The 14,840-nt window shown below is 44.6% G+C and overlaps 1 pseudogene; it reads right to left on the reverse strand.

The window, feature by feature from the left end:
* Window positions 1-10,180: 10,180 nt before the first annotated feature.
* LOC136479388 (zinc-finger homeodomain protein 8-like) overlaps window positions 10,181-14,840 on the reverse strand; it is a 43,477-nt pseudogene continuing 38,817 nt past the window's right edge.

Raw genomic sequence — 14,840 nt, forward strand, 5'->3', positions numbered from 1 at the left:
GTTCTATTCTTTCCTCCGGAACATGCAAACATTTCTTGAGATGTGATACATGGAAAACTGGGAAAACGATACTCATTGTCTCAGGTAACTCTAATTTGTAGGCTATCGGACCTCTTTGTTCTAGGATCTTGTATGGTCCTACGAATCTCGCGGCAAGTTTTCTTCGAACTCTGAACCTTTTCTTCTTCATCGGCGTGACTTTCAGATAAACATAGTCACCAACTTCAAACACAAGGGGTCTCCTTCTTTTGTCTGCATAACTTTTCTGACATGATTGGGCCGCTTTCATATTTTGCTGAATAATATGAACTTTCTTCTCGGCTTCTTCTACAAAGTCAATGCCATAATACCTTCTATCTCCAGGCTCGACCCAATTCAATGGTGTTCTACATTTTCTGCCATATAAGGCTTCGAAGGGAGCCATCTTGATGCTTTCTTGATAACTATTATTATAAGAAAACTCAGCTAACGGTAACCATGACTCCCATGATCCCTTAGAAGACAATACACGGGCTCTTAACATATCCTCCAAAACAGCATTCACTCGTTTAGTCTGACCATCTGTCTGAGGATGATAAGCGGTACTGCGAATCAAACTAGTTCCTAAGCCTTTGTGTAAATATTCCCAAAAGTGAGCCGTGAACTGTGAGCCTCTATCAGATACTATGGTCTTTGGTATACCATGCAACCTCACAATTTCTGCGATATACTTCTCGGCATATTAAGGTGGTCGATAATCTGTTTTGACAGGCAAGAAATGAGCGGTCTTGGTAAGACGGTCCACAATTACCTAAATCGAATCATGTCCTTTTTGAGTAGTGGGCAAACCCATGATAAAATCCATACTGATATCGTCCCACTTCCAACTAGGGACTGATAAGGGTTGCAACATACCGGTAGGTTTCATGTGGATGGCTTTCACTCGACAACATGTGTCACATCTGACAACATATGCTGTAATTTCTTTCTTCATTTTGGTCCACCAATAACGAGATCTTAGTTCTTGATACATCTTACTACTTCCAGGATGGATAGATAGCTTAGAAAGGTGAGCTTCATCCATGAGTTTATTCCTAAGCTCTCGATCCTTGGGAACCACAAGACGGTCGTCAAACTACAACACGCCATGTTCATCCACTTTAAAGTGTTGAGATGACTTTTCTTTTATTTTCTCTTTGATGTGGAATATCCCCTTGTCGGTTTTCTGGCCTTCTATTATCTTACTCTCCAAAGAGCAACTAATCTGAATACTATGTAACAAAGCAGGATGCATTAGATCGAACCCATCTTCCAGTAATGGCTGCACATTCAAGTAATGTGACTTTCTGCTCAAAGCATCTGCCACTACATTGGCCTTTCTAGGATGATATTGCACATTCAAGTTGTAATCCTTGATCAATTCCAACCATCTGCGCTGTCTCATGTTTAGCTCTGGTTGGGTAAAGATGTACTTAAGACTCTTGTGATCTGTGAAAATGTTGCACACATTACCAAGTAGGTAATGTCTCCAAATTTTTAGGGCGTGCACAACTGCAGCAAGTTCAAGATCATGTGTTGGATAGTTGACCTCGTGCTTTCTCAATTGACGTGATGCATAAGCAATGACTCTCCTTTCTTGCATAAGAACATAGCCCAATCCAGTCTTCGATGCGTCGCAAAACACATCAAATGGTTTCTCGATATTTGGTTGTGCTAGAACAGGAGCAGTGGTCAACAGTTTCCGCAAAGTGTGGAAAGCTGCTTCACACTCCTCTGTCCACACAAACTTGTGATCCTTCTGTAGGAGACTTGTCATCGGTTTGGCAATTTTCAAGAAATCTGGTATAAAGCGACAGTAATAACCCGCTAGTCCTAAGAAACTTCTAATCTCAGGAACTGTGGTCGGTGCTTTCCAATTCATAACTTCTTGCACCTTACTTGGATCGACTGAAACCCCATTCTCTGATAGAATGTGACCAAGGAAAGGAACTTCCTTCAACTAGAATTCGCATTTGCTAAACTTAGCATACAGTTGATGATCCCTAAGTCTGGTCAAGACAGTTCTTAGATGCTCTTCATTATCTTTCTCGTTCTCGCAGTACACCAGAATGTCATCGATGAACACTACCACAAACTTATCCAATTCTGGCATGAAAACTGTATTCATCAAAAACATAAAGTATGTAGGAGCATTTGTCAAGCCAAAGGACATGACAAGATACTCATACAACCCGTATCTGGTGGAAAATGCAGTTTTCGGTATATCCTGTGGCCTAATCTTGATCTGATGATAACCGGATCTCAAATCTATTTTTGAGAACACCTTGGCCTTGGATAATTGGTCAAATAGAACATCAATATGAGGCAAGGGATACTTATTCTTTATGGTTACAGCGTTGAGTGGCCTGTAATCTACGCACATTCTCAACGTGCCCTCTTTCTTCTTCTTCACAAACAAGGCGGGACATCCCCATTCAGACTTGCTTGGCCGAATAAACCCCTTTTTTGATAAATCTTCTAATTGCTTCTTCAGCTCAGCTAACTCATTTGGAGGCATCCGATAGGGTCTCCTTGAAATCAGAGCTGTTCTGGGGACTAACTCAATTCCAAACTCAATCTCCCTATCCGACGGAAGACCAGGTAGCTCATCCAGGAATACATCTGGAAATTCACACACTACCGGAATCTGATGAATAGGAATGACTACCGTAGCACATGTAACACTTATAAGGTCTGTTCTTCGAGGCAATGGTACTTGGAAAGTACCCTCACCCAGGGGATCCTTAAGGGTAAGTACTCGACTTCCAGTATCTATGACTGCTCCCCAATCCTTCATCCAATTCATCCCTATAATGACATCCAAAACTAATCCCGGCATAACTATCAAGTTTACTCGGAACTTCCTGCTACCTAATTCAAGGGTTGCCCCTCGAACCATCCGGTTGGTCAAAACATCAGCCCTTGCTGAACTTATACGGTAACCATAACCCAATTCTGTGCATAGTTATTCATGTTTCTGTGCAAATGCTTGACTCATAAAAGAATGCAATGATCTGGAATCAAATAGAACAACTGCAGGGTTTTCGTTGATAGGAAGCTTACCAGCAGTGACAAGCTCTCCCTCAGGAATTTCATCCACTGTTATACTATGCACTCTAGCATTATAAGTCTGCTGCTTCTTCTTGGGTGGGTACGAACAAAACCTCGAGAAATGGCCGGGTTGATCATAGTTATAGTAGGGTCCCCTCACTGTCCTGGCAGATCCCACAGCTCCCTTAGAACTGCCTTGTACCGCAGTTGTGGCTACTTTGTTGGGCTGTACTGCCATCTTGTACGGCTTCTGAGGTCCACGGAAATTCTGACTTCTTTGCTGAGGTGGCCTGAACCTAGCGCCCAATGCCGATGGGCGATATGGAGGATGACCTCCCATAGGTGCTCTAGCTTGCGACGGACCACCTTCAAGGGCTCTCTTGCGTGTCTTGGCTGTGGTGCTGGCGTTGTTATTCTTCTCCTGCTTCAGACAGTCACTGATGAAGTCATTGAATCTGATGTGGTTGTTGGTACCAACATGCTTCATCATTTTTGGATTGAGTCCCCTCTTGAAACTGGCTATTCTTTTAGCATCTGTGTCAACCATGTCGGGAGCATAGCGACACAAGTTGTTGAAGGCATGCAGATATTGCGTCACAGTCTTGGTGCCCTGACTTAACACCAAGAATTCTCCCAACTTCATCTCGGTCAGCCCGGGTGGAATATAGACTCCACGGAAGGCCTCAGCAAACTCTCTCCATGAAATCTGAGCATTTGGAGGGAAGGTGGTGCGATGGTGCTTCCACCACATTCCCGCTGGTCCTTGCAACTAAAGTGCAGCATACTCTGTTTTAGCACCTCAGTCATCCTCAACACACGGAATTTATCTTCCATCGTGTTGATCCATTCCTCAGCATCGAGTGGCTCTGTTGCTTCCTTGAATACTGGTGGCCTGGTGTCCATGAAATCTTTGAAGCTGCTATATTGGTTCACTCCCATGCCACCACCTTGATTGTTACCACGTTGAACGTTGTTGGCGATGGTGCGTAGAAAATCCTCCATGTTCTTCTGAGATTGTTCCGCGTTGCGCTGACTCCCGAGCAACTGTGCGAGGAACATCTCGGGGGTAAACGGGGGAGGAGGTGGCAAATGCGGTTCATGGGGAGGTTCATTGTTGTTGCCGTGGTTTCCACCACCACCACCACCAGTCTCCGCACCGTTAGCACTGGTCTCAGCGGCCTCATACGTGGTTCGGCGAGTGTTTGTCATCTGCATATTTCAGCAACAAGTAATGATTGAGTGAAGCTGTAATAATTGCGGGTGAAGGAAAAATTATGCTGTACTGAGTTTACTGGAGAGAATAAATTCATACAATAAAACAGAGGCACAACAATCGCATCCCAATTAAAACAACAGCACTTAATCAAATTACTTCAACGGCAAACATCGCGTCCATACAATCAAATTGCCAGCATACATACATTCAGAAATCAAGTTCCAACCACATGCCAAGTCTCATACATTCGAAGCAACATACAATAGGTTACATGCCAACAAAAGAAAGGTCATCGCGATAGGACCTAGATACTAGCGCAAGGCAACTAGCCTACTCCTCGGGGCCATCATCGGGATCAGAGACGTCACCATCGCCCCCAGGGGAAACTACAGGCTCATCCTCATTGTCGTCGTCGATGTCCATGCCAGCGGTGTCTGGTGGAGCATATGGGTCAACCCCATTGTAGAGCGCATGAAACTCCTCATGCAGGTTGCCGTTATATTCCTCTAGCTCATCGACCCTCTGCAGCAGAAGGTCCCTCTCGTCCTAGGCTTTATTCCTTTCCTGAACCAACTGTCCAATCATGTGGTCTGCATTGTTGTTGGCTTGAGTCAACGTATGCACCCGCTGCATAGCTCTATCACCTCTCTTAACCGCTTGATCTCGCTGTAAGTTCATATCAGCCAACTGCTCCTGCAAACTAGCTATAGCACATGCCTGTCTCTTCTTCTGCTTTCTCCCCTTGAGCTTATCTTCACCACGCAAGCTAGTCAAAGTCCAGTAGGTACTCTCGAGACCTTCATACGCTCTGATGGCGGCGAACATAGCACTCATTGCCTGGTTGTTGCTAGCCTGTCCTTCAGCTGGACCTCTGACCAATGCACTTCCCTGAGGCTGAACCCAAATGGCATCATGAGGTTCATCCCTAGGAAAGGTGCCAGCTAGAGCTGCTGCAAGCTCACTGGGAAATCTGCTCATAATGTCCCTGATGACACGGAAGGCTGCTCCCTCTACACCCTCAGCTGGAGTGCGACCCTCAAACTCCAAATGCCAACCATCCCAATCTGGAGCATCACCGAGAGCAGGAACTATGATCTCCACCACTGCGAGTCCATCCTCTGTTAACTGGCTCTCATTCTAGGAGTACACCGGCTCTTGACCCTCTGGGTACCCCACATCATGGAGCACTCTCCAAAGCAAGGTTGGCATGCCAAACTTGCTCAAGAAGGTGTCCGTGGTGCGGTGCTCCCTCAGGGCCAACGGACGTCGAGGTGCTCTTCCTCCGGTGGACTTACGGGTGGTCTGCTTCGTGCGGGCCATCTGTAGCAAAAGTTCTTTTATTACCTCGAGGAAACATATTTAGGTGATACAACTTTATCAAAATGAGATAATCAATTTATAAGGGGAGGAATGCATGACATGAATGAAATGCACAAGTAACATGATGTATGTACGTGCCGTACGTTCTCACAAACTTAGGAATAATAATTTCTAACGATGAATTCGGTGGCATACAAACAATCTCTCAAATACGTAGCTAATACGTTCTACACGATAGCATTGTTATGTACCTGCAGAAGATTATTTCAGCCCAATTCCCAATGAATGCATAAAAGCAGTAAAATTTTATCTACACGCTCTACACGAATCCCCAGATACGTGTACAACGGTAGTAACTACCCGAACCATCGTCCTATTGATGGCATCGCCTCCATAGATGGAAGACCCATACATGAGATACCTTTGTAAAACATGCGTAGAACATGTAATTACTCCAGCATCATATAAGCATTCACCCTAGATTGGCGGTGTATCCGATCATGCTCTCACAACTCACACTTACCGAGGCGTAGAGGCAAATGATCCATACATTACCACTCAAACAAGTGGCACTCATACAATAACACGCCGTATGAGCGACGAAAGAGAAATATGATGCAAGAACCCCAGTCAGTACTTAATTAAGCCACCTAAAGTCCTTAACTGGGCATAAAGGATATGACCACTGGCACACTTTATAGTTTGGAAATCACGTTTTTCAAATGCCTTTTTGTTTTAAATACACTTGTGAACAGTAACATGCTAAACCATGCTCTGATGCCAGCTGTAACAGAACCGACCAATTATACAAAATTAAGTAAGAAAATCATCCGCTAGAGCAGACAATTTAGCAAACTTAAGCCCGTATAATCCGGTAGTCCGTGAAATTACGAAGGATTTCAAACCAACTTCCATTCCTGCCAAGATCGTAATAAGTTTAGCGGTCACCATCACATATTACATAAAAGTTCACAATCTCAGATACATCAAAGTTTCAACATAGTTATTACAAAACAAGTTCGAATAAAAGTAGCGGAAGCCATTTGTTCAAACCACACACACACTCACGCGGAGTTCAAATATAGTGCCAGCGAATGATCATCTCCAACAAAAGCATCAAACGAGACATAAGGAATGACCATGCCCATGGTCCTAAGCATCACCCATCACAGGATAAAGGCAGTTGATACAGTAGCCGTAATACATCTGCCCATCTACAACAAGTGGGAATAAAACCCTGAGTACGAGAAGGTACTCAGCTAGACTTACCCGACATAACCGAAAATAAGTGACACCAAGGATTATGAAGGGCTTTATAGTAGGGTAGCTGACTCATTTGCAAAAGAAGCATTTTTAGCATTTCAAGAATCCTTTTTAAAGCATTATTGTCAAGTTCATTGTTATTAACCTGTCGACTAGATTTGCACCTATACTAGAGCAAACATGTGATTAAGCAGATAATGATAACCAATGATCATTAAACAACTTCCATACTGTCATATTCATTATAATTGTCCAAGTGTTCCATAAACATTTACTATGATGAAGTAACTCAAGTCAAGTGCTCACTATCCAGGAGCGATGGCGATTCGAATCGATTCCTAACCAGCTGGTGATTTATTTCTTACACAAACCTCACTCACCCGCTAAAGTGAGATATTGATCACCGAGTCAACTATCCAGGAATCTCGAGTTTGCTAGGAACCACATGTACCCGGGGCCGACTAACTGCACTTTGGTCTTATCATCTCGCCCCCATGTCCTACCACACCTGCTCCGGCACAGTGCGTTGCGGGCAATCTACTCAGCCCGAAATAATCTCCCAGCTTCGCGGTTGGAAGGTACTTTATCCGGCTAGCTAAATGTAAGGCATGCGTTCAACATGACTCGAGGCCCAACAACGGTCGGTCCTTAATCGACACAGACAGAAACACTACAGTCCAAACTCTGCAAGTCTCCGTCCGGTCTCAATTTCATTTAACACTTAGTTATACCATGACTTCATAGTCATTCAAGCAGATCCAGGTAACCACCTATAGCTCGCAGGTGACAGGGAATCACCGACTTCTACTGGTCTAAGCCAGCTAAGCATTGACTTGACTGCGGATACTCGGGTAACAAGAATATAGTATACAAAGGTAGACAAGGTATAATGCAGCAACGGTTGCAAATAACTCCTGAAACGTAATGCATCAATTAAAGTAAAGCATTTAATTAATAATTGTAAACCGGGAGAAAAATGCTTTGGGGCTTGCCTCTCTCGAAGGAGCTCGGACGGTGATCGGGGCACTCCGAAGTTCCTCAACGTCCTCCTCATCGGCTTCGGGCACTTCCTGCAGCTTCACCTCGAACTTGCTCCTCGGGCTCCTCGGGGGTATGACGACTGGGTTCTCGGTTTGCGATCCTGTATGAGTAATGTTGCGTAAGTGCTTATGCAATCGGTGCATCGGATGAGATGAATACAATGGATATTTTTGAATGCAAGGTAGTCAACATCATCCAAGAAAATATACTACAAGCACATGTCATCTACTGCATTCTCTTCTACTACTAATATGTTAAGTCAACATATCTTACTTAAATGCTTCAAAGATACACCAAAGCTTCACTAATTTCTTAATCACACATAAAGCAACACTTAATTAACCTAATTAATAAAGGTTTGAATAGCAACATCTATTTTTCTTGCTTAGAAAAATCTTGAAAATTACCATAGCACATTACTACCCTAAGTAGTCTATTATCATATTTTCATGGTATTTTAATGAGTGGATTAGCCTACACAAAAATACCAGCTATGGCAGGATTATGAACATAAAATACTTTGAACTGTGAAAAGTGTCAACAACAGAGTTAGTATTTTTCCTAGGTCTTCATAGCATACAATTGACTATACAAAAATTATCACATGCATGTTTTATAACAAAGTTTGCTCTCTAGCTAAAATAACAAAAATCAGCCATTAAAGGTACTTGAACTACACCTCAAAATTTTCCCACAACATGCATGAAACATATTTTTCCTAGGAAGTACATACATAAGAAGATTAACAAACTTGGAATCATATTTTTCTGAAGCCTATAGATTTTTCTACATATTTTTCAAGTTATCAGCAATATACATGATTAAATAAAATTCTACAGAAAAGTATCTCAAAAATGACATGCAATAATTTTCCCAAGTAGATCTGATGATAAGAAGGGAGGGCTTCAGCTGGAGGTGATGGCACCATCATTCATCTCCTGCTCTGCTCTTATGCACACATGGATGCTCATGCCACTCATGGTTCTCGCTAGAACTTATCAGCCGATTTATCGGTCAGTATTTTTCTTAAATAAAAAATAGCTTCAACTAATTTATCAGTTGATTTTAATAACATGTTTCGAATTGGCTACGCCGCTGAAAGTTTCCCGAACCTATTAACTGCAGGACAGCGTAATGTCAATTCCCATGATACCGAAAGTCTCGATTTGGTTCAGCTGAAAAAAAAAGGCCCAATCTGGCTCTGCAAGTGCAAAGGGTCAAAAGGTTAAAAGGGCTGATAATACTCGTCAAATACCATGTTTCGAATTGGCTACGCCGCTGAAAGTTTCCCGAACCTATTAACTGCAGGACAGCGTAATGTCAATTCCCATGATACCGAAAGTCTCGATTTGGTTCAGCTGAAAAAAAGGCCCAATCTGGCTCTGCAAGTGCAAAGGGTCAAAAGGTTAAAAGGGCTGATAATACTCGTCAAATACCTTCTCTAATCATCTCAATTTGTGCCGCTAGGGCGTGTTACTGTCGCGTTTAATTGACATGTACTGAACAATCCATCAAAAGAAATGAAGTGCCTTGGTCAAAAAGAATACTAACTCTAGCTGTTAAGTCAAACTTACAACGCGTTGCTAACCGCATCCCTCTTCCAGTCCTAACTCAGAATCATGTAAAAAGTAATGGGTCGTTGATCTCACAATAACATGTAAGAACCCGAATGATATGAAAAAGGAATAATCTTATTTATTGTCAGGTCATGGTGTAAATAGATTACCATCTTACTATTAATAATCAGAGACATTCAACAATACCTCCACATTAACCCTCATGATATGGGCTAAGAAAATAAGCTTCCGAAAATCCTCAAAATCATAGACATCTAACCTTATTAGTTTAGTACATAATAGGCATAATTATTATAATAGCATGAATCTATTCTAATTCTTAAAAACCCTATGCAACTCAGCCATTATTAAAAGGGATAATTGTCTGTTGGACATCTAAAGTGATAGTCCTTCGCTGGCGGACACCCACTTTAGAGCATTTTGCCAGAAGACACTCTGGTCCGGTGAAATTATACCACAGGACACCGTAGACCGGTTGCAGCCGGTTGAGGAGAGAGAACAGCAGTGAAATGACATTCTTACCCCTACCACTTTTCTTCTTCCTCTCCCTTTCTCTTTTTCTGTTTCTTGTCCCCGCAGTTCAAGCAAACAGTAGTGCGGAGGAACGACTGGTCTCCTACCAAGCAAACCAAAGGGCGTCGTCGCGTCGAAGCTGTGAGTGACATGCCAATGCCCGTGGCGGCAGCACGAGCGCCTAGCCACCGGTAAAGCAACGAACTAGAGGTGCAGGTGTGGGTGTGCCGATGCCGATGCCCGCGGCTGCGGCAGCGGCGGAGGTGGAGGCAAGTTGGTTCTTGTGGTTGTGCATCCACACCTTGAGCACCTGGCGCTTAACCCCGGTCTCGTCACAGAAGCGGTCCAGGGTGCCGTCGTCGTTTCGCTGGATGTGCCAGCCCTGTTCTCCGCAAACTCGTGCATCTGCTCCTTTTGTCGGGCGTGAACTTGGTCCAAAACCGCTTCCGCCCGAAGCTGTCGCTGCCGCTGCCCCCGCTACCCCGGACGCTCCCGAACACGAAACTGATGTCGACGCCGATGCTGAAGTCGTATGTGCGCGGCGGCGTCTCAAAGCCGGCGCGCGTGTCGAGCCACGGGGGCGGGGCGGCGATGGCGGCGTTAGGCACGGCGTGGTACGACAGCGCGAGCTGCGGCGGCGCTGGCACCGACACCGATGATGGGAACAAGGCCTGCAGCGCGGCGAGCGCGGTCTGGTGGAGGTGGTGGTGGTGGAAGTGCTGCTGCTGTGGCGGCAGCACGAGCGGCGAAGTCAGGCGGAAGAAGACGGGCGGGGCGCACGACGAGCCCGATGGCGCCAACGCGGCGGCGCCCGAGGCGACGCGTGGTGGAAGCTGTGGTGGCACCCGCAGGCTGCGCACTTGAGCGAGTCCGACGAGGAGGCCATGTACTTGCCGCAGCCGTCGAAGGCCTGCCCACCCATGGCCGCCGTGTGGTTGCGCATGCACTCCTTGTACTTGCCGCCCCCCGTGTCGCCCCCGCTGCTGGCACCATCGTAGGGCAGGAAACAGAAAAAAAGAGAAAAGGAGAGGGAAGAAGAAAGTGGGAAGGCAAGAATATCATTTCACCACTGTTCTCTCTCCTCGACCGGCTGCAACCGGTCCGCAGTGTCCTGTGGCCTAATTTTACCGAACCAGAGTGTCTTTTGACAAAATGCTCCAAAGTGGATGTCCGCCAACGAAGGACCATCACTTTGGATATCCAACAGACAATTGTCCCTTATTAAAAATATATAAAGTAGCCTTAAATTACCTAGCTTTACCATTATGATAGATAATATAAACAACCCATAAATTTTCATCTAAATAACTACATTTACCATTATGGAAGATAATGCAAAGAAACCGCATACATTTTCTTTAAAATTACCCACATATCTATTATGAAAGAAAATATAAAATAACCCCTTTAATTGTATCTAAATGAATAACCTATGTCGTTATCAAAATGGCAAACCAAAATGTGCCTCAAATATACGCCTAAATATCAATACATACCACTATTAAATTAATAGTAACATAAATGATATGTGTTGCAGTCATGGAAAAATGTAGCCTTAACAAACAACATGCCAACTGACATATAGTTTAAATTGCATTAATACTCTATGATAATAAATTTTATAAGTTATATATATTAAATAAATTTATACATTTGGAATGAACAATCATGACATCAATGTTGGTTTAATTTTTAAGAACTCTACATTTTTTATGAAAAAATACTATTACAGATAGCTCTTTGATATAGCAAACAAATTCAACTCTTGAGTACTGTAACGTAGCTAGGTGAAACAATTGTTTATGCCGTTGTTAAGCTAAGATTGTGGGCTAGGACCTATCTATTTTTTTTTAGAATGTAAAAGGAAAAATTTTAATATTGAAGTTATAGTAACTAAAGTTTTAGATTAAGAAGTGGATAAAAAAACTGCAACTAATAAAAATATTAAAAGTCGAAAGCCAAAATCTAGATCCCTGATGTCACAGAAACTAATGCAAAAGAGCTGATATAACCATCTTATCAAACTAAAAATATAGTAAATAGTACAATTCGTATCGATTCTTTCCACCCCTAATGTCTAAGCTAGTGTCCAAATACTTGTTCTTTGGAATTCTACAAGAGCATCAATCAGCTTAGTGCCCAAATTTGGAATTTAACTGGTGTTCTTAACTGGGCCTCTTTCTACCATTATTTTGGGCCGGTGGATTGTCTTTTATTTTTTTGAATTTTTGGGCTAAAATGAATGGGAAATACTAATTCGGTTGTTCTTTCAATTGAACCATGCTGACTAGATAGGATTCCGTCGGACGGCCGTTTCCTGCGCGCGTGCACAGTGTGCGTCTGCTAACTCACCCTACCCGCATATGGATTGCGCCGTCGTCGCATCCGTACGACTCGCTGGTAATCTGCCTTGCCCTGCTCAATTCGACCCACTCCATCTGTGCACCTCACCCCTATCTGTTCGCCCCACTCCGTAGATAAAATATTTAGAACATACTGTTCCAAACATATGAGTGAAACATATGCAACATCCAGATCAAAACGCTTGCAACATACGTCTAGAACAGATGAAACATTTTGAACAAACTCTTGCATCATGTCTCTGAAACACTTACAACATATACAACATCCCCAATCTACTTTTGCAACATTCATATGAAACAACTGCAACATACCTCTGAAACATCTGAAACACTTGAAACATATGTTTGCAACATAGGCGAGGGGGAGCGCATGTGCTGGTCAATTCCGGCCGTCGGGGTGGGAGCTAGTGGCGAGTGGCAGCACGCGAGCACCACTAGCATCCGGACAAGCGGCGTGCGTGAGCACCACCACCACTGGGCTTGGGTCGGCCGCGCGGGTGGCGTGCGACGGGCGGAGCGAGTAACACCAGCACCAGCATGCGCGGTGGGAGGGGGCAAGAGGTGCGTGCGACGGGGCATGAGCGAGCGGCGATGGATGGGGCACGCCACAGCAGCGAGGGGAGTGCGTGCCCGTGTCTAGGATGGGGCAGCCGCAAGGCGCTGCAACAGGGGAGGAGGAAGCGTAAGTGATAAGGATGGGTTATTTTTTTAATAAACTCACAGGGAGAGCGAGCGGTGGGGTAAAAGCTCAAGCAGCTTGGCGGTAGGCCTATGGGAGCGTCCGACGATTTACTCTTGTAGGACATAAGACGTGTAGGATTACCGTCTTTCAATAATCTTAGTTCATAGAGTCACATTTACTCCATATATACTACTCCCTCTATTTTTAAATTGTAGATTGTTTTAGCTTTATTCTAAGTTAATTTCTCAAACTTTGACTAAATTTCTAAAAAATATATTTACATCTACAATACTAAATAAATAAACTAACAAGACATGTTTGGTAGATATAAATAAACTGAATTAATTTTATAGATGCTGTTTTATTCTTTCAACAAAATTAGTCAAAGTTATAAACGTTTAACTTAGAAAAAGTGAAAGCAACCTATAATTTGAAACAACAGAGTAACAACGTTGTCTTAGAAAACAATTGCTGGTAAGCAAAGTTCATTTTAGATTTGATTTAAAGCATCGGAGGATTATCTATCTATCTAGCCAGCAGTTTTGGATTATTGACCTAAGCATCCTGGGAAGGGAGAGATCAAGCAAAATAGAAGTCTGTCGGGTTCATAAACCTGGGTCCCTCATGGACCTACTTCCCAGCAAAAGCTTAGCCCAGTAGACGACGTTGCGAACGACGCGCAACTCCTGGGCCAGCCCAAATACCTAAACGACAGGCCAGAAGGATGATCCAGTCTCCGACCAGAAGGCCTGGCCAAGGAGGAACGACGCTCGCTTCCGACTCCGGCCCGCCTCTCCGACCGGAAGGCCTGGCCAAAGAGGAACGGCGCTCACTTCCGACTCTGGCCCACCTCTCCGACCGGAAGACCTGGCCAAAGAGGAACGGCGCTCACTTCTGACTCCGGCCCACCTCTCCGACCGGAAGGCCTGGCCAAGGAGGAACGGCGCTCGCTTCCGACTCCGACCCACCTGTCCGACCGGAAGGTCTGGTCAAGGAGGAACGACGCTCGCTTCCAACTTCGACCTGCCTCTCCAACTGGAAGTACACCGAACCTCTGCTTACAGCTCTTCTCCGACCGGGAGGCCGGAGCCGACTGGGGAACAACCGACCGGGGACGCCCGCTCGGTAAGGACCCAGGAAACAGACAGAGCAAGTATGGTGGGGCGCTCAAGTCAACCGCAATACCGAGGACTGTACCCTGTACACCTGTGGGACAATATTGTCAGGCCATGTCAGAGGGATGCACCGCAACCTTCTAGACATGTCAGAACATGAACAGTGTTGTGGGCGCCAGCCATCCCAGGAGAAGACGATGGAGCCTACCACATGCATCTGGGCGTCAATAATGTTGTGGGCACCGACAAACCGTCTTATACCCGACGGCGTGGGCAACAAGACTAGGTAGCACATACACTCTCTTCCTCTCATACTCTCTTGTAAAGTCGTCCCCTTCATCTATAGAAGGGGATGCGCTCTCTCCAAAAGGAGGAGGATTCAGACAACTGATTATGATTCTCTCTACTTGACTCTAGAACTCTAAAGCCAAACAAAGCATACGTTCGAACACTTAGTGCACGTCGGAGCTCTCGACATTCTTGGCCCTTTGTCCGGAGTCCGATCGGACCTCTGATACCCCCTATCTTACTCCTTCTCGTTTGTAACCCCACAACAAACTTCAAGCACCTAGGCTCAGGAATAAAGTCATCGACCGACTCAAACTAGACGTAGGGCATGTTGCTTGAACTAGTATAAACCCTGTGTCATTGAGGGCTAGGCCATATCCGATCACAACATAT

This window comes from Miscanthus floridulus, chromosome 9, assembly GCF_019320115.1.
Source record: "Miscanthus floridulus cultivar M001 chromosome 9, ASM1932011v1, whole genome shotgun sequence".
NCBI lineage: Eukaryota > Viridiplantae > Streptophyta > Magnoliopsida > Poales > Poaceae > Miscanthus > Miscanthus floridulus.